This window comes from Schistocerca serialis, chromosome 1 (assembly GCF_023864345.2).
Source record: "Schistocerca serialis cubense isolate TAMUIC-IGC-003099 chromosome 1, iqSchSeri2.2, whole genome shotgun sequence".
In the NCBI taxonomy this organism is placed as follows: domain Eukaryota; kingdom Metazoa; phylum Arthropoda; class Insecta; order Orthoptera; family Acrididae; genus Schistocerca; species Schistocerca serialis.
The window spans coordinates 179,912,744-179,932,414 of NC_064638.1; the positions used below are offsets into that span (position 1 = coordinate 179,912,744).

General features: G+C 45.3%; 1 protein-coding gene across 2 annotated transcripts in view; it reads left to right on the forward strand.

Annotated features, from left to right (window-relative positions):
• LOC126465188 (leucine-rich repeat-containing protein 15-like) overlaps nucleotides 1-19,671 on the forward strand; it is a 167,760-nt gene that overhangs the window by 41,594 nt on the left and 106,495 nt on the right. Inside the window, exon 1 of one of the 2 annotated variants that reach the window (XM_050096289.1) lies at nucleotides 1,644-1,770. The exons of the other annotated variant lie outside the window; for it this stretch is intronic. The gene's annotated coding sequence lies outside the window, so the exon portion shown is untranslated. Of the gene's footprint in view, nucleotides 1-1,643; nucleotides 1,771-19,671 lie in introns of those variants that run through there. 2 annotated transcript variants of the gene reach the window in all.

Consider the following 19,671-nt stretch of genomic DNA (forward strand, 5'->3'; position numbering starts at 1 on the left):
CGTGCAGTCATCAAGGGTACACGAGTGGGCCTTCCGCTCCGAAAGCCCATATGGATGATGTTTCGTTGAATAGTTCTCACGCTGCCACTTGTTGATGGCCCAGCATCGACATCTGCACCAATTTGCGGAAGGGTTGCACTTCTATCACACTGAACGATTCTCTTCAGTCGTCGTTGGTCCCGTTCTTGCAGGATCTTTTTCCGGCCGCAGCGATGTCGGAGATTTGACGTTTTACCGGATTCCTGATATTCACGGTACACTCGTAAAATGGTCGCACGGGAAAAATCCCCACTTCGTCGCTACCTCGGAGATGCTATGTCCCAACGCTCGTGCGCCGACTATGACACCACGCTCAGACTCACTTAAATCTTGATAACCTGCCATTGTACCAGCAATAACCGATCTAACAACTGCGCCATACACGTTTAGTCTTATATATAGACATTGCCGACCTCAGCGCCGTATTCCGACCCCAGTGCCGTATTCTGCCTGTTTTCATACCTCCGTATTTGGATAAGGAAACCTATACCAGTTTCTTTGGCGCTTCAGTGTGTAATCGCTCGTGCGCCGACTATAACACTACGGTCAAACTCACTTAAATCGTGATAACCTACCATAGTAGCAGCAGTAAGCGATCTAACAACTGCGCCAGACACTTTTTGTCGTATACAGGCACTGCCGACCGCAGCGCCGTATTCTACCTGTTTTCATATCTCTGTATTTGAATAAGCATACCTATAACAGTTTCTTTGACGATTCATGATTAAAGTTGTGTAAGCAACTTTTTAAATAAAGTAAAATACAGATTGAAAGTTAATCATCCTTCACATAACGACTGAAAATCTCCTTTCATTATTTCTCAGTTTCAGGAATAATCACTGAAATGCGAAATAAATAGTTCAAACTGATATTCGTGTAAATCGCCGGCTACCAGCTGACGGAAAACGTTGTTCTCAGCCTCAGCGCTGCATTTTCCCAAGCAGAAAACCTAAAATCTCGCTGTGGCCTCCTTCTGAAATTTGCAAACAAGACATTATTGTCTCTCTGCATTTCTCGTACCTCTGTTATGTAGGTACTTCTTTACCAACATTCGCTTTAGTGTTATCTTTTCCTGCCTCGTTTTCATCCAATAAATACAGCACAAGCTCGTAAGCAAAGACGGAGAACCATAGCAGGCTGCTCGCGCCTTGAGGCAACGTGCGGAAACCAGGACGCACATGCGTAAAAGCGTTCTTTCCACAATTTTTTGTCCATGCACTTTTATTCCCGTGCGTCAGTAGACGTGGGAAGAGGCATCGTGTGGACATAGCTTTACTGTGCCGGAACTTCTGTGGCATGTGAATCCCCAACACTATGCAATAATGCGGCAGACCACTGCTCGAGGTGGAGGAGGAGTTTCTGAGGGGAGCGAGGAAAGCGGCTTCCCGCGCCGACCTGAGCTGCCGATTGCAGGTGTGTACACAGAACAAATGAAGGTTCCTGGGTATATCAGTATAGGGGCTTCCCCCTCCGCCCCCTCGCGGACACCTGTTGCGCAGCAGCAGGCTCGCTGAGGACGCGCGGTTGCGCCGAGGCGCCTGGAGTGTTTTGCAAAGCAGCTGGAGGGGCGCCCCAAGGTGACGCGTCCGGACACAGCTGTTGGCGCCGCCATGTTGCCAGCCCTGACAGCCGCAACGCGAGTCCCCAGCCTGGCGGCGAGAGCCGGTTCTGTGCAGTGCAGTTGCCGGTGGGTGCCCGAGAGAGTTGCAGGTCTACCGTCCGCTGTCAGAGGTACGTGACTACGCCGCGTGTCTTTCTACTGCGGAGAACCGAGCCACTGTTCTCGAATTACCTCGAGGAAAACGGTCTCTTAACACATAGTCAGCACGGATTCATAAAATATCGTTCTTGTGAATTGCAACTAGCTCTTTATTCGCACATACTAATGAGTACAATTCCAGTTCCAGAGAAAGGGGGGGGGGGGTTAGAGGTCTAAATATTACCGAACTTTCCGTTTAATAAGTCATGCTTCCAAGATACTAATACAATTCTCTGTAGAAGCCGATCTCGGGGAAGAGCAGCTTGGATTTCGGAGAAATGTAGGACCACGCGAGGCAATACTGTCCCCACGACTCGTTTTAGAAGATAGGTTAAGGAAAAAGAAACATCCGTTTATAGGGTTTGCAGACAACGTTGACTAGAATACTGTCTTTGAAATTCTGAAGATACCAGAGGTGAAATACAGGGAGCGAAAGGCTGTATACAATTTGTACAGAAAGCAGAGTGTAGTTACAAGAGTAGAGGGGCATGAAAGGGAAGCAACGGTTGAGAAGGGAGTGAGATAGGGTACAATAAGTGGTACAATAAGTACCCTCCGCCACACACCGTAAGGTGGCTCGCGGAGTATAGATGTAGATGTAGATGTAGATGTAGTCTATCCTTACATTATTCAATCTGTACATTGAGCAAGCAGTACATGAAACCATAGAGGAATTTGGAAAATGGTTCAAATGGCTCTGAGCACTATGGGACTTAACTTCTGAGGTCATCAGTCCCATAGAACTTAGAACTACTTAAACCTAAGTAACCTAAGGACATCACACATAGCCATGCCCGAGGCAGGATTCGCACCTGCGACCGTAGCGGTCTCGCGGTTCCAGACTGACGCGCCTAGAACCGCACGGCCACACCGGCCGGCGAGGAATTTGGAGTAGAAAGCAAATAAAGTTCAGGGAGAAGACAAAACTGAGTGGTTTGCCGAAGTCAATGTAATTCTGTCAGAGACAGCAAAGGACTTGGAAGAGTAGTTGAACGGAATGGCCATTGTATTGAAAAGAGGGTATAAGATGAACATCAACAGAAACAAAACTAGGATAATGGAATGATGTCGAATTAAATCAGGTAGTATAGAGGGAATTAGATTAGGAAATGAGACACTTTAAAGTAGTAGATGAGTTTTGTCATTTGGGCAGCAAAATAACTGCTGATGGCGTAAGTAGAGAGGATGTAATACGTAAACTAGCTGTAGCAAGAAAAGTATTTCTCAAGAAGGATAACTGGTTAACATAGAATATAGATTTAAATTGTTAGCAAGAGTTTTGTGAAAGTATTTATATGACGTGTAGCCAGTTGTGGAAGTGAAACATTGACGATAAGCAGTTTAGACAAGAAGAGGACAGAAACTTTTGAAACCTGGCGCCGCGGAAGAACGCTGAAGATTAGTTGGGTAGAACACGTAATTAATGAGGAGGTACTGAATAGAATAGGAGAGAAAAGAAATTTGTGGCACAACCTTAGTAAAAGAAGGGATCGGTCGAAGTGACACGTCCTGAGGCATCAAGGGATCACCAATTTGCTACTGTAGGCAATTGGAAGGGGGGGGGGGGACGGATAAAAATCGTAAAGGGAGACCAAGAGGTGGATACAGTAAGCAGATTCGGAAGGTTGTAGGTTGCAGCGGTTATTCGGTGACGAAGAGGTGTACACGGGATAGAGTAGCATGAAGAGCTGCATAAAACCAGTTTTAAGACTGAAGACCGCAACAACAATGAGTGCGATCCACATCTCAAATTGATTCCGTATTTCTGCATTTCCAAAAGGCCGTTCATCACAAGAGACATCTGATTAAGTTGCGTGCCTATACAACAATCGTATCGCTTCAACTGTGAGACTGTATTCGCGACTTCCTGTCAGAGAGGCCAAGTTCGTAGCAGTCGACGGAAAATCATCGAGTGAAACGGACGTTCCCCATGGAAGTGTTATATGCCTTCTCCTGTTCGTCATCTATGTAAACGATTTAGTTGACAATCTGAGCCGCACGGGATTAGCCGAGCGGTCTAAGGCCCTGCAGTCATGGACTGTGCGGCTGATCCCGGTGGAGGTTCGAGTCCTCCTTCGGGCATGGGTGTGTGTGTTTGTCCTTAGGATAATTTAGGTTAAGTAGTGTGTAAGCTTAGGGACTGATGACCTTAGCAGTCGTCCCATAAGATTTCGCACACATTTGAACTTTATGACAATCTGAGCAGGTCTCTTAGACTGTTTGCGGATCATCCTGTCATTTACTGTCTTGTCCAGTCATCAGAAGAGCAAATCCAGTTGCAAATCGACTTAGACGCTATATCCGTATGGTTCGAAAAGTGGCAATTGTGTCTGAATAGCCGGCCGAAGTGGCCGCGCGGTTCTGGCGCTGCAGTCTGGAACCGCGAGACCGCTACGGTCGCAGGTTCGAATCCTGCCTCGGGCATGGACGTGTGTGATGTCCTTAGGTTAGTTAGGTTTAACTAGTTCTAAGTTCTAGGGGACTAATGACCTCAGCAGTTGAGTCCCATAGTGCTCAGAGCCATTTGAACCATTTTTTGTGTCTGAATAAGAAAAATCAGGAAGCCTTCCTCATGAGTATGAAAAGAATCCTTTAAATTTCGGTCACATAATACATCACAAATATTTAAAGGCTCTCGATCAAACTAAGTACCTAGGAATTACAGTTTCGAACAGCTTAAATTTAACGATCACATAGGTAATGTTGTGGGAGAGGAAAACCAAAAACTGCGTTTTATTGGCGCAATAGATAGAAGATGCAACAGGTCTACTAAAGAGACTGCTTACACCAAGCTTTTCCGTCCTATGCTGGAGTACTGCTGTGCGGTATAGGATCCTTACCACGTAAGACTGACTGAGGACAACAAAAAAGTCCGATCAAGATCATCTCGTTTTTTACTGTGGTGAAATAGGGAGAGTGTCACGGATATTATACGGGGGTTGGGGTGGAATAATAATTGCGACTAGATCTTTTCAAGAAATTTCAATCACCAGCTTTCCCCTCCAAAACCTTCGTAGAGGAAAATTATCATCGTAAAAAAATAGCGAATTCGGAGCTCGCACAGAAAGATTTTGATGTTCGTTTTTCCTAAGCGCTGTTACAGAGTGGATCGGTAGAGAAAACCCCTGAAAAGGTTGTGGTCAAAGTTCCGGAATTTTTTGAACAGATCTCGTATATAGATGACCTAGTGGTTATCGCCGTAACCTCCATGAGGTTCTTCGGATAATACGTCCGTATACAGAGAAGTCACAACGGAAGAAAACTGTAGCGAAATGTAGGAAGACCTGCAGAGATCGGCGCTTCGTGCTGGGATTGGCAGTTGACCCTCGATAAATGTAACACAATGCGCACAAATATTATTTGATTACATGAATGCCGAAGAATCACTGGAAACAGGAACAACCATTAAATATATGGCTGGCCTTCTACACAAACAGATGCAACGTATTGCCGATTAGCAGGCTGAAAGACCCGACCAATGACTGGAAATTCAACATCCGTTAAATATTTGGGAGTATGTGCAAGGAACAACTTAAAATTGTACGCCCACAAAACTAATCGCACGAAATGCAGATGCCGCCAGTCTGATATTCATTAGAAGAATCTTCGGGACTGATACTTGGGCATTGCTCTGCAGTCTGGGACTCTTTCGAGGCAAAATTGACAGAGGAAATATGTTGTTGTTGTTGCCTTCAGTCCTAAGACTGGCTTAATACAGCTTTCCGTGCTACTCTATCCTGTGCGAGTCTCTTCGTCACCGAATAACTACTGCAACCTACATCTTTCTGAATCTGCATACTGTGTTCATCTTGTGGTGTCCCTCTACGATTTTTACCCTCCACGCTGCACTCCAATACTAAACTGGTGACCCCTTGATGTCTCAGAATGTTTCCTATCAACCGATCCCTTCTTTTGATCAAGTTGTGGCACCAATATCTTGTCTCCGCAATTCTATTCAGTACTTTCTCATTAGTTACGTGATCGACCCATCCAATCTTCAGCATTCTTCTGTAACAGCACATTTCGAAAGCTTCTATTCTCTTTTTATCGAAACTGTTTATCGTCAATGTTTCTCTTCCATTCATGGCTACACTCGAGACAAATACCTTCAGGAAAAACTTCGTAAGACTTAAATCTATATTGGATGTTAACAGATTTCTCTTCTTCAGAAATGCTTTTCTTACCATTGCCAGTCTACATTTTATATCCTCTCTACTTCAGCCATCATCAGTTATTATCCTGCCCAAATAGCAAAACTCATCTACTACTTTCAGTGTATCGTTCGCTTTTCTGATTCCCTTATTCAATTCGACTACATTTCATTATCTTTGTTTTGCTTTTGTAGACGTTCATGTTTTATCCTTCTTCCAAAACGCTTTCCATTCCGTGCAACTGCTCTTCTAAGTCCTTTTCTGTGTCTTACAGAATTATAACGTCATCGGCAAACCTCTCATTTTTTATTTCTTTTCCCTGAATTTTAATTCCTACTCCAAATTTTTCTTCGGTTTCCTTTACTGCTTGCTCAATGTACAGGTTGAATAACATCGGAGATAGGCTACAATCCTATCTCAATCTCGCCGGCCGCGGTGGCCGAGCTGTTCTAGTCGCTTCAACCCGGAATCACACGACTGCTACGGTCGCAGGTTCGAATCCTGCCTCGGGCATGGATGTGTGTGATGTCCTTAGGTTAGTTAGGTTTAAGTAGTTCTAAGTTCTAGGGGACTGATGACCTCAGATGTTAAGTCCCATAGTGCTCAGCGCCATTTGCTTTTTGTCTCACTCTCTTTTCAACCACTGCTAGGTTACAACCCTGCCTCACTCTCTTTTCAACCATTGCTAGGCTACAACCCTGTCTCACTCTCTTTTCAACCAGTGCTTCCCTTTCAAGCCCTTCGACTCTTATAACTGCCGTCTGGTTTCTGTACAAGTTGTAGATAGCCTTTCTCTCCCTGTATTTTACCGCTTCTACCTTAATAATTTCGAAGAGTATTCCAGCCAACATTGTCAAAAGCTGTGTCTATGTCTACAAATGCTATAAATGTAGGTTTGCCTTTACTTAGCCTATCTTCTAAGATAATTAACAGCGTCCAAACTGATCTACCTCGAAGTCGGATTCTACAATATACCATAATTTGCAAAGTAGGGGAGCACTTTCGGTCACAGATTCGTTTAGAAGGAGCGGGAGTGTCACGAAGATGCCGATGCAGCTCCTTCCAGCGGCGTACGCTAAGGAATGGCGTTGTTTATCACGGTGTGGTTTAGTATTACAGTTGCGGGAGCGTCATTTGCGAGAAGAGCGCAACAAGTGCTCGACGTGGGGGAGGAAGTCAAAGCTGCTTTTCGGGACAGTTATCCTGTGATGCCCACACTGGAATCAATATTTTATAGTCAATGCGTACCAAAAAGGGGTTGCTTATCTCATAAATCCGACTGTAAAGTTGTGCAGTGCCTTGATTTGAACTTAACGCTGGCTTGTGTACAGCGATGTCATCGTCATTAAGTGGTCGTCCGAGTTCACCAAAACGGAGGGATGTAACAGCAGACGGGGCAGCCCATATTTGCAATCGCGCTGCTGCCTGCTGATAGGCCCCACAATGGCGCATTGTGAGTCATAGGCGACCCGTTCAGCGCCGACGGCCAGTGCATTGTGATCGCTTCGTGACCGTCGCGTGGACACGTGCCGTCTGCGGCCGTATGGCGCCGTTCCACTTCCATTGTTTCCGGCTTCTGAGAAAACCACTCGAAATGTAGTCGCGGCGGAGCAATGGAAAAAAAAATGCATAGCATAGACCAGCAATGGCCGAAGTGCTAAAGGACGAACCAAGTAAAACTACAAATTACTAAATAATGCACTACAGGCCATTAAAATTGCTACACAGAGAAGAAACGGAGATGATAAACGGGTATTCATTGGACAAATAAGTTATACCAGAACTGACATGTGATTACATTATCACGCAATTTAGGTGCATAAATCCTGAGAAATCAGTACCCAGAACAACCACCTCTGGCCGTAATAACGGCCTTGATACGCCTGGGCATTGAGTCAAACAGAGCTTGAATGGCGTTTACAGGTACAGCTGCCCATGCAGCTTCAACACTATACCACAGTTCATCAAGAGTAGTGACTGATGTATTGTGACGAGCCAGTTGCTCGGCCACCATTGACCAGACGTTTTCAATTGGTGAGAGATCTGGAGAATGTGCTGGGGGGAGCAGCAGTCGAACATTTTCTGTATCCAGAAAGGCCCGTACAGGACCTGCAACATGCGGTCGTGCATTATCCTGCTGAAGTGTAGGGTTTCGCAGGGATCGGATGAAGGGTAGAACCACGGTTCGTAACACATCTGAATGTTCTGTTTAAAGTGCCGACAATGCGAACAAGAGGTAACCGAGACGTGTAACGAATTGCACCCCATACCATCACGTCAGGTGATACGCCAGTGTGGCGATGACGAATACACGCTTCCAATGTGCGTTCACCGCTATGTCGCCAAACACGGATGCGACCATCATGATGCTGTAAACAGAACCGAGATTCATCCGAAAAAATGACGTTTTGCCATTGGTGCACCCAGGTTCGTCGTCGAGTACACCATCGCATGCGCTCCTGTCTGTGATGCAGCGTCAAGGGTAACCGCAGCCATGGTCTCCGAGCTGATAGTCCATGCTCCTGCAAACGTCGTCGAACTGTTCGTGCAGATGGTTGTTGTCTTGCAAACGTCCCCATCTGTTGACTCAGGGATCGAGACGTGGCTGCACGATCCGTTTCAGCCATGCGGATGAGATGCCTGTCATGTCGACTTGTAGTGATACGAGGCCGTTGGGATCCAGCACGGCGTTCCGTATTATCGTCCTGAACCCACCGATTCCATATTCTGCCAACAGTCATTGGATCTCGATCAACGCGATCAGCAATGTCGCGATACGATAGACCACAATCGCAATAGGCTACAATCCGACCTTTATCAAAGTCGGAAACGTGATGGTACGCATTTCTCCTCCTTACACGAGGCATCACAACAACGTTTCACCAGGCATCGCCGGTCAACTGCTGTTTGTGTAGGAGAAATCGGTTGGAAGCTTTCTTCATGGCAGCACGTTGTAGGTGTCGCCACCGCGGCAACCTTGTGTGAATGCTCTGAAAAGCTAATCATTTGTATATCACAGCATCTTCTTCCTGTCGATTAAATTTCGCGTGTGTAGCATGTCATCCTCGTGGTGTAGCAATTATAATGGCCAGTAGTGTATATCCAGGGATGCGAACGCTGTCCCAAGAGTTCTATGCTTCAGGCTTTTAACTTCTTGCCGAACGGTGAGATTAAGTGTTTAAGTTTACAAGGGAATTATTCTCAAAAGAAATAGTGTTACGGGATGTTATTGCAGTTCTATGGAAAAGAAGGCTGCATTGCTTACATACGTCTGAGAAATCATGGGGTGAAAATGGCCCATAAACAATAACTATTGTTCCTCGAGAGGCTCCAAGATGTCCACCTAAAGAACGGGTTCTTAGCAATATTACTCTGCTCACCCAGTACGTAAAACTATTCACAGGTGGAAAAGGTTATGAAGGACGTAGGTGCGTCGTCTTCAAACTATAACTGATTACGGGAAAAGGAACTCTAAAGAATTACTCAGTGTTATCGAATATCGGTGTTCTGATTATTCTTTTGCACTTCAAAGTCTAAGCACCTGTGCCTGTTCCGCCTTCATTTCTCACTGCCCCCTCGTTCTGGGTCTTCGTAGGTCCCTTCTCTCTCTCCACTGGTAAAGCATGGCGTGACGTGGAACTCTGCACTCATTCTTTGTAGCTGATGTTACCATAATGTTTTATGCTCTTCAATCTTTCCATTAATATTACAAATATCTATTTAAGTCTCCATATCATCATTTCCTTTACGGTCTTCCTTGGCAGCATCTCTGACTCTCATGAAAAATGTCATTTCTGATGCTTGTAATTTACTTTGATAGCAATACAGATGTAGCCATGGTTTAAGAAAATTTTAATTTTGCTTATTTCCGTATTTTGTTTTGGAATGCTTTGTTTATTAAACCGCATATTAATTGATATTAACCTTGTCCATGTCATAGCTTATATCGCATCCTAGAAAATTAAAGCTGGAGACCTGCTCAAGTGGAGTATTATCTATTATTATTTTTGAGCAGGTGTGGTATTTCTCACGATTTTACTTTTCTTTATTGAGAAGGCTGAGAAGGTTATATTCTCTTTTCCTAAATGACGTCGTTGATACACGGCTTTTGTAACTCATCTTCACTTTTTCCAAAATTGTTACATCGTCTACACGCATGATGAAATTAACACGTTTATCTCGAGTAATCTGTATACCCAGACTTGCTTCCTGTCTCCAGCTGTAAATAAAATCATTTGTCTTACACATTACAGAAGGTTGGTGACAAGCTACAGCCATTTCCATGTCCCTTATTGGATGTTTTGTTATTGTCAACGTTTATTTTTTTCTGTGTCCTTGGATAGGCTTTCTATAGCCTCAGATTAAATACCGTAATTTCTTTCCGTTCACACTGTCGACAAATTTTCCGAAGTCAGTGAAAGGTATATGTGCCTCTAAACCGGCTGTTTATCGTTTCTCTGAAATTATTATTATGGTACAATGTGACAGCATCACTGCATATCCACATTATATGCAGGGTGTACATAAAGTTGGGGAACGCTTTCAATTATTTATTGCACAAGAACTAAGCATTGTACAAACGTCATACATATTGCATTTTAAAGAGAAACTCTGAAATTTATTTTAACAAATATTCGATATGCGAACCATGAGTGATGCGGCAGACGTCAATACAGTAATCGAATTCTTGCCATACCCGTCCCAGCATGGCATCGTCGGCAGTGGCAGTCGCTTCCGGTATTCTCTCCCGGTGCTCTGCTACATCACGTGGTAGAGGCGGTACATACACCAGATCTTTAATGTGTCCCCACAGAAAAAAGTCACACGGAGTGAGATCTGTTGATCGGGGAGGCCATTTAATGAAACAGCTGTCCCCTTCTGTAGCATGGCCGATCCGTCGATGTGGCAGCTCCGTGTTCAGGTACCCACGAACTTCACGATGAAAATGGGGTCCAGTGCATTCGTGTGGATGCTTTGTACCCAAGATTCGACAATTATGCCTGTTCACTTTTCCTGTTAGTGTGAAAAGTGGCTTCGACGCTAAAAGTTAAGCGATCAGTTGTTGCAACTGTGAACAAAACTCAAACGCTTGTTTTTGTCGTCGCAATTGAGCTTCTGCACTACCTCCAGTTTGAATGGTTTCATAGACAGCTTCTGTCGCAGGACTTTCCACACTGTCACTGGAGCCATTTCGAGTTCACTCGATGCACGAAACACCGATTTCTTTGGACTCCTTATGAATGTCTCTCGTACGCGCTCCACATTCCAACACACAGAAAGCTCGCTCCGCACCTGAGCTCATCATGTCTGTGCCTAGCGCCGACTATCGGCAAATTACCAAACTACGCCGTGGCGGGATACATGAAAGAAGAAAAAAAAAACTTTCAGGGTTTCTCTTCTAAATGACATGTGTGTGATATATGTACAATTTTTGGTTCTTGTGCAATTAATATATGAAAGTGTTCCCAGACTTTATGTACCCTGTATATTGATTCTTTTTAATGCTATTTGAACCGAAGTACATAAGTGTTTGCCTGTCCAAGGCCTTGATGTATAAGCTGCACTGTGACAACAGCAAAACTTAAGTCGGTGACAGAAACAATATCCTCCTTAAAATTGGGGTGCTAAACCACAAGTGACGAAAACAACAACATTGAAACTTGGATACTCCGCTGACGAATAGTTCCTCCCGTGTGGCAGAAATACGCCACGCTAAGCAAGCTGAGGCAGCACTCAAAGAAACGTGCAGACTGGCCACCGTCTGTCTGAAACCATGTTACACACATAAAGTGCAGAACATGGTTAGAACTGTAACCCTACAGTTCGAGGGAAACAACTTCCTACAAAGAGGGAATGAAGCCACTTGACTGCAGACCTATTATTTGGTATTTGACGAGCTACTCAAAAGGCTGAAATTAAGAACTAACTGAAGACTATGAATACCAAACTCAGCCTCCAGTGGAGACAATGATCAAAAGACTGTGTCCGGATGAAACCGTCACAAGAAGTAGCGTCTTGACAAGTGTCGGCATTGCAGCCGGAGACAAAGAGGACAGGAAAGTTTCCATATTGCACCGAGTAACGCCGTGTACTGTAGCGGCCTACTTGAAAATGCCAGGAAGTCTGTGCTCTGACCAGTGGCGTATGTGTGTGTGTGTGTGTGTGTGTGTGTGTGTGTGTCACACGAGCCGGCCTTCTAACGTTACGCGAGGTGTCTACCTGGGAACAACTCCGTCTTGGGTTACCATTAGCGAAACACCTGCGTAATCGGTTATCCCGCCCCCACCGCAAGGCTAGCGCCGGCATTTAAATTCACTGTCCGCCTTGTGGCGAGGCGCCAGGACGCGTACCGCCATACTTACAGTGTGTAAACTTTTAGATGGCAAACCTCTCCCTAGTCCTGAATCGGTAGAAGTCGGTAAACGTCGGGAGGCTTCGGTAGGGTGCGTGTTTTTATCGTGCAGTTGTGCAAAACATTATCAAAATGAGTGAAGAGGTAGTTGCTGGCCCACCTGCTGTGCGCCCGTGCTTGGCAACGGAAGAAATCTCGGAAAGTTGGTGACCGATTGATTTAAAATTTTGGCACAACGGTTTTTAGGAATACGCCCGTGGTTTTACATACTTTTTTTAACACGTTTGCGAACCGTGTTGCGAATAGTGTTAGTAGTGAAGAAATAATAGAACAAAACGCCATGCCTGACGCGGCACTTTTTCACGCATCTCGATGTTTACCGCGTCATATCTCCTGAATTATATGTCGTAAAGAGACATAAATTTGCCGGCGCATTTACTGATATATGTGGATACTGTATGCAAAATATGTTGGGATTAGAGTTAATAGTAACGAAATAATACATTAAAACGTCATGCATACTGCGGCAGCAGATTTACGGTATGTACTGAGAAAATGTAGTAAGCGACGACCTTTCTTCCTTTCATTATTTTGTGGGGGGTGTCAGCGAGAAAAATGTTCTTAAAGGTTTCAAACTGTATGTAACGTTGGTTGCTAGTCGCTAAGTGCTCTCATTCTCAAATAGTGGATGCATAAATCTGGGTATTTTCCCGCGGTGGCATCTCATTGTTTATGACGTCATATCTCCTCAAGAATGTCTCTTATTTCTTTTTTTTTTTTCGGCTATGAACCTTTGTGGGCGTACAGAGAACAAATCACCAAAATTTCATCGCAATCGGATGAATGGTTTGGGAACGCCCAGAGGGCAGACATACAGACATTCATTTTTTTACATAGAGATTGACAGTTAACGTTATACTATACGACCTGTTGAAGTATATTTAAATTTTATAATTAATAGTTTAACATTGCGGGGAATGATATAAAAAAAAGGTTACGAACAGTGGTAATCGAACCCAGGTCCACTGCATGACAAGCCTGTGCCTAATCAGTTGCGCTACGCATGCTACAGTAACCCAACTGTTGAAACATTGTCCATTACTCGTTTCGGGCGTTCAGAGAACAACTCACTAAAGTTTCATTGCAATTAGATGAATGGTTTGTGAGCGCATAGTAGACAAACATACATACATTCATTTATATATAGATTGTAATGTACATGACGATTTCAGTTTCGTTTGCGAACAACATTTACAGCGAGTTTTACTTCGAAGCATTTCGTCTTCTTTCGTGTAAGCATGACGCGCAATTTGCAGTGCCAGCACTGCAACTGGTAGGCGTGCCTTGTCTCCCTCCAACGGCTCCTCTCCCTCCGCCAGCCAATGCATGTTTCCTCCTCTCCCCGCACAACTCTGTCTTACAGTTAACACACTGTACTGACGTCAGAATGCGACTGCGTTGTCCTCATTGCCGCACCACCATCAGTCGATTGTACTTTCTTCCTGTCACGTGGTCCAACAGGCAGAGAAAAGAGCAGATTCTGAAATAAGGCAAATCGACTACTGCGCACTTCTCCAAATGATCAACTACACGGAAGTAACGTTTCGTTTGAGTATGATCTTTTTCCGATTATAGTATTTAGCAGTATCCGTATGAAACAAATGTGATTCATGTCACTATCTGGGAAATTCAAGCAGACCACAGGGAGCGGATAAAAATATACAAACACAACACATTATCAAGACTAACACTGTGTACGAAAACCGTTTGCATTCAAAACAACTTCTAGTTGTCTACATCTACGTCTGCGTGATTACTCTGCTATTCACAATAAGGTGCCTGGCAGAGGGTTCAATGAACCACCTTCAAGCTGTCTCACTAGCGTTCCACTCTCGAATTGCGCGCGGGATAAATTAGCACTTCAATTTTTCTGTGCGAGCCCTGATTTCTATTATTTTATCGTGATATTCATTCCTCCCTATGTAAGTGGGTGCCAACAGAATGTTTTCGCAATCGGAGGAGGAAATTGGCGATTGAAATTTCATGAAAAAATGCCGTCACAACGAAAAACGACTTTGTTTTAATGGTTGACACTTCAATTCACGTATCATGTCCTTGGCGCTATCTCCCCTATTTCGCGATAATACAAAACGAGCTGCCCTTCTTTGAACTTTTTCGATGTCATCCGTCAGTCCCACGTGATGCGAATCCCACATCGCAGAACAGTACTCCAGAATAGGGCGAACAAGCGTGGTGTAAGCACTCTCTTTAGTAGACCTGTTGCACCTACTATGTGTTGTGCCAGTGAATCGCAGTCTTTGGTTTGCTCTACCCGCAACATTATGACTGCTCCAATTTAGGTTATTTGTAATTGTAATCCCGAAGTATTTAGTTGAATTTACAGCCTTCAGATTTGTCTGACTTATCGTGTGATCGAAATTTAGCGGATTTCTTTTAGACTCATGTGAATAACTTCACACCTTTCTTTATTCAGGGTCGATTTCGACTTTTCGCACCATACAGATATCTTATTTAAATCCTTTTGCGATTCCTTTCGGTCATCTGATGACTTTACAAGACGGTAAATGACAGTATCTTCTGCAAACAATCTAAGAGGGCTACTAGATTGTCTCCTATGTCGTTAATATAGATCAGGAACAATAGAGGGCCTGTAACACTTCCTTGGGGAACGCCGGATATTACTTCTGGCCGGCCGGTATGGCCGTGCGGTCTAGGCGCTTCAGTCTGGAACCGCGTGACCGCTACGGTCGCAGGTTCGAATCCTACCTCGGGAATGGATGTGTGTGATTTCCTCAGGTTATTTAGGTTTAAGTAGTTCTAAGTTCTAGGGGACTGATGATCACAGATGTTAAGTCCCATAGTGCTCAGAGCCACTTGAACCATATTACTTCTGTTTTACTCGATGACTTCCCGTCTATTACTACGACCTTTTTGACAGGAAATCACGAATCCAGTCGCACAATTAAGGCGATATCCTGTAGGCACACAGTTTGGTTAGAAGACGCTTGTGAGGAACGGTGTCGAAAACCTTCTGGAAATCTAAAAATATGGAATCAATTAGACATCCCCTGTCGATAACACTCTTTACTTCATGAGTGTAAAGAGCTAGTTGTGTTTCACAAGAACGACATTTTCTGAATCAGTGCTGACTATGTGTGAGTAAATCGTTTTCTTCGAGGTAATTGATAATGTTCGAACACAGTACATCTTCCAAAACCCTAGTGCAAATCGACGTTAGTGATTTGGGCCTGTAATTCAGCAGATTACCCTTATTTCCCTTTTTGGGTATTTGTCTGACATGAGCAATTTTCCAGTACTTAGGTACGGATCTTTCTGTGAGCGAGCGGTTGTATATAATTGGTAAATATGGAACTATTGTATCAGCATACTCTGAAAGGAACCTGACTGGTATACAATCTGGACCGGAGGCCTTGCCTTTATTAAGTGATTTAAGCTGCTTTGATATGCCGAGGATATCTACTTCTATGTTTCTCATCTTGGCAGTTGTTCTTTATTGGAATTCAGGAATATTTACTTCGTCTTCTTTGGTGAAGGAGTTTCGGAAAACTATGTTTTATAACTCTGCTTTAGTGGGACTATGATCAGTGACTTCACTGTTGTTATCGCGCGGAATGGATAAACTCAGGTTCTGTACGGTTTTCAAGGGGATCGTATACCATTCTTTCTTCAAAATAGTGGCAAGTTCAAGTAAAGATGATGGAGGTTGTCTTCAAAGTAGAACACAAAGACTCGATAATATTGAGACCTGTAGACTGTGATGCTCAAGGGAGACGTGACAGTTCCCCTCGTTCACCAATCCTAGACGATGCGAGTTTGATGACCGGAGGCACTGTCGTCTTGGAAAAAAACCCGTCACCATTGGGGAACAAATACTATACAGCGGAATCGACCTGCTAAGCCAGATTGTTCGAATAATAACCGGCAGTAATGCGACCTTGCACAGTAGCCATGGGGGCGGAGGAATACCGCGATATGACTGCCAAAATCATTACCGAATATCCGCCACTTTTCACTCTTAGGGAGTAAACTCGGACAGAAGTTGGAAACACTGTGCAGCAAGACTCAACCGAACAAATGACTTTCTTCCTTTGCCCCAAAGTCCAGGTTTAATGGCTGCGGCACAGCCATTTCCTGTTACGAGTACTTGCATCACTGACGAGTGGTTTTGGATGTCCAACTCGATCTGTAATTCCGTGCTTATGAAGCCCCCTTTGTGTTGTTTAGATGCTCATAGGGTTCGCGAGTGCGACTTTTACTTCTACAATGACTTTTGTAGGTGTCGTCCTCTATTTTTTGTCACAATTCTGTCCAGTGACGGACGATTACTCAACACACACATTGGTCCGCGTTGTGGCTTAGCGGATGATGTTTCGGCTTTCCCTGCATGCGGCATAAATCTTCAATACAGTGCCTCTTTGAAGCAGCAAAAGTTTTGCCTTCCTTGGTTACGGAAGCAGCCGCAGCATGAGCGCAATCAATTATCCCACTTTCAATTCACTTGGTTCTGAAGTGATGCTCACAACTATATAAATCATAGTTGCGCCCACCGTCAGCAGGTACTTGCTGCGCAGTGAGTATATTGGACAGGTGCTGTTCGTGGTCAAATACAACAGCGCAATCTGAAGATTTGGCTAGCACCTGCATTTATGTTAAAGTATGCATTTCTGGCGGTGTTTCCATATTTTTATCGAGTCCCCGTGTGATTAACACCGACAGTTTTGGGATCAAACAGTAAAAGTACTGCCATTATAGCGACGCAGTTTCGATTTGGTCGTACACAAATGAGTAGAAACGCGGGATAACTTGGAACTTCGTGCTGATCAGGGGAACAGGATAACTTGACATTGTGACCAGTAGGTGGCCACATAAGAGAATGCTAAGTAACCTTGCCATAAGCCCTTCAGATGTCTCGAGACAACACGACTTGGCTTAATACTACACTCCTGGAAATGGAAAAAAGAACACATTGACACCGGTGTGTCAGACCCACCATACTTGCTCCCGACACTGCGAGAGGGCTGTACAAGCAATGATCACACGCACGGCACAGCGGACACACCAGGAACCGCGGTGTTGGCCGTCGAATGGCGCTAGCTGCGCAGCATTTGTGCACCGCCGCCGTCAGTGTCAGCCAGTTTGCCGTGGCATACGGAGCTCCATCGCAGTCTTTAACACTGGTAGCATGCCGCGACAGCGTGGACGTGAACCGTATGTGCAGTTGACGGACTTTGAGCGAGGGCGTATAGTGGGCATGCGGGAGGCCGGGTGGACGTACCGCCGAATTGCTCAACACGTGGGGCGTGAGGTCTCCACAGCACATCGATGTTGTCGCCAGTGGTCGGCGGAAGGTGCACGTGCCCGTCGACCTGGGACCGAACCGCAGCGACGCACGGATGCACGCCAAGACCGTAGGATCCTACGCAGTGCCGTAGGGGACCGCACCGCCACTTCCCAGCAAATTAGGGACACTGTTGCTCCTGGGGTATCGGCGAGGACCATTCGCTACCGTCTCCATGAAGCTGGGCTACGGTCCCGCACACCGTTAGGCCGTCTTCCGCTCACGCCCCAACATCGTGCAGCCCGCCTCCAGTGGTGTCGCGACAGGCGTGAATGGAGGGACGAATGGAGACGTGTCGTCCTCAGCGATGAGAGTCGCTTCTGCCTTGGTGCCAATGATGGTCGTATGCGTGTTTGGCGCCGTGCAGGTGAGCGGCACAATCAGGACTGCATACGACCGAGGCACACAGGGCCAACACCCGGCATCATGGTGTGGGGAGCGATCTCCTACACTGGCCGTACACCACTGGTGATCGTCGAGGGGACACTGAATAGTGCACGGTACATCCAAACCGTCATCGAACCCATCGTTCTACCATTCCTAGACCGGCAAGGGAACTTGCTGTTCCAACAGGACAATGCACGTCCGCATGTATCCCGTGCCACCCAACGTGCTCTAGAAGGTTTAAGTCAACTACCCTGGCCAGCAAGATCTCCGGATATGTCCCCCATTGAGCATGTTTGGGACTGGATGAAGCGTAGTCTCACGCGGTCTGCACGTCCAGCACGAACGCTGGTCCAACTGAGGCGCCAGGTGGAAATGGCATGGCAAGCCGTTCCACAGGACTACATCCAGCATCTCTACGATCGTCTCCATGGGAGAATAGCAGCCTGCATTGCTGCGAAAGGTGGATATACACTGTACTAGTGCCGACATTGTGCATGCTCTGTTGCCTGTGTCTATGTGCCTGTGGTTCTGTCAGTGTGATCATGTGATGTATCTGACCCCAGGAATGTGTCAATAAAGTTTCCCCTTCCTGGGACAATGAATTCACGGTGTTCTTATTTCAATTTCCAGGAGTGTATATGCGGGTCAGCAAGAAGCAACACCTGCCTGGAAATGATAGTTTGACCAAAATAGCATAAGTGTGGCCTTAAAAAACCTTCCACAAAAATTCTTTTACATGCGAAAAGTAGCGGTTCAAGATGGTTCAAATGGCTCTGAGCACTATGGGACTTAACATCTGAGGTCAACAGTCCCCTAGACTTAGAACTACTTAAGCCTAACTAACCTAAGCACAATACACACATCCATGCCCGAGGCAGGATTCGAACCTGCGATTGTAGCAGCAGCGCGGTTCCGGACTGAAGCGCCTCGAACCGGTCGGCCACAGCGGCCGGCTCGAAAAGTAGTCAACACCATATATTGAACATTGTGCTAATACAGAAAGGAAAATACATTAAATTCCACTGCTTGTTGAATTTCTTGAACATAATGAGGTGACAGGCTCCTGCGAAATTGTGGAGTACTTGGGCACATATGAGAATAACCACGTATTATTGAAACTGTTTAAAGTGATCAACACACGGTCTACGTATGGATAGAAGCAGTGGCGGATACAGAAAAATCTCGTGGGTGAGGGGGGGGGGGAGGGGGGGCGCTAAACATTACGGTGACTCTGCACCTTCGATTAGAACAGTTCATAAGTGGTTTCAAAATATTCGGAGTGGGCACAAGTTATGCTGAACGTCCTGGACGCCATGTGGAAATCATTGATAAAATCCATCATATGGTGGTGGATGACAGAAGAGTTAAGGTGCGTGAGATTGCTAGTGCTGTGGGCATCTCCAGTCAAAGGGTATGTAATATTTTGCATAAACATTTGGACAGCAAAAAGCTATCCGCAAGATGGGTTCCGCGATTGCTCACGCTTGACCGAAAGCGGAATCGTGTGAAGTGTTGCAAGGATGGTTTGCATCTGTTCAGGAAGAATCCGCAGGACTTTAAGCGTCGTTTCGTCACTGTGGATGAAACATGGATACATTACTAT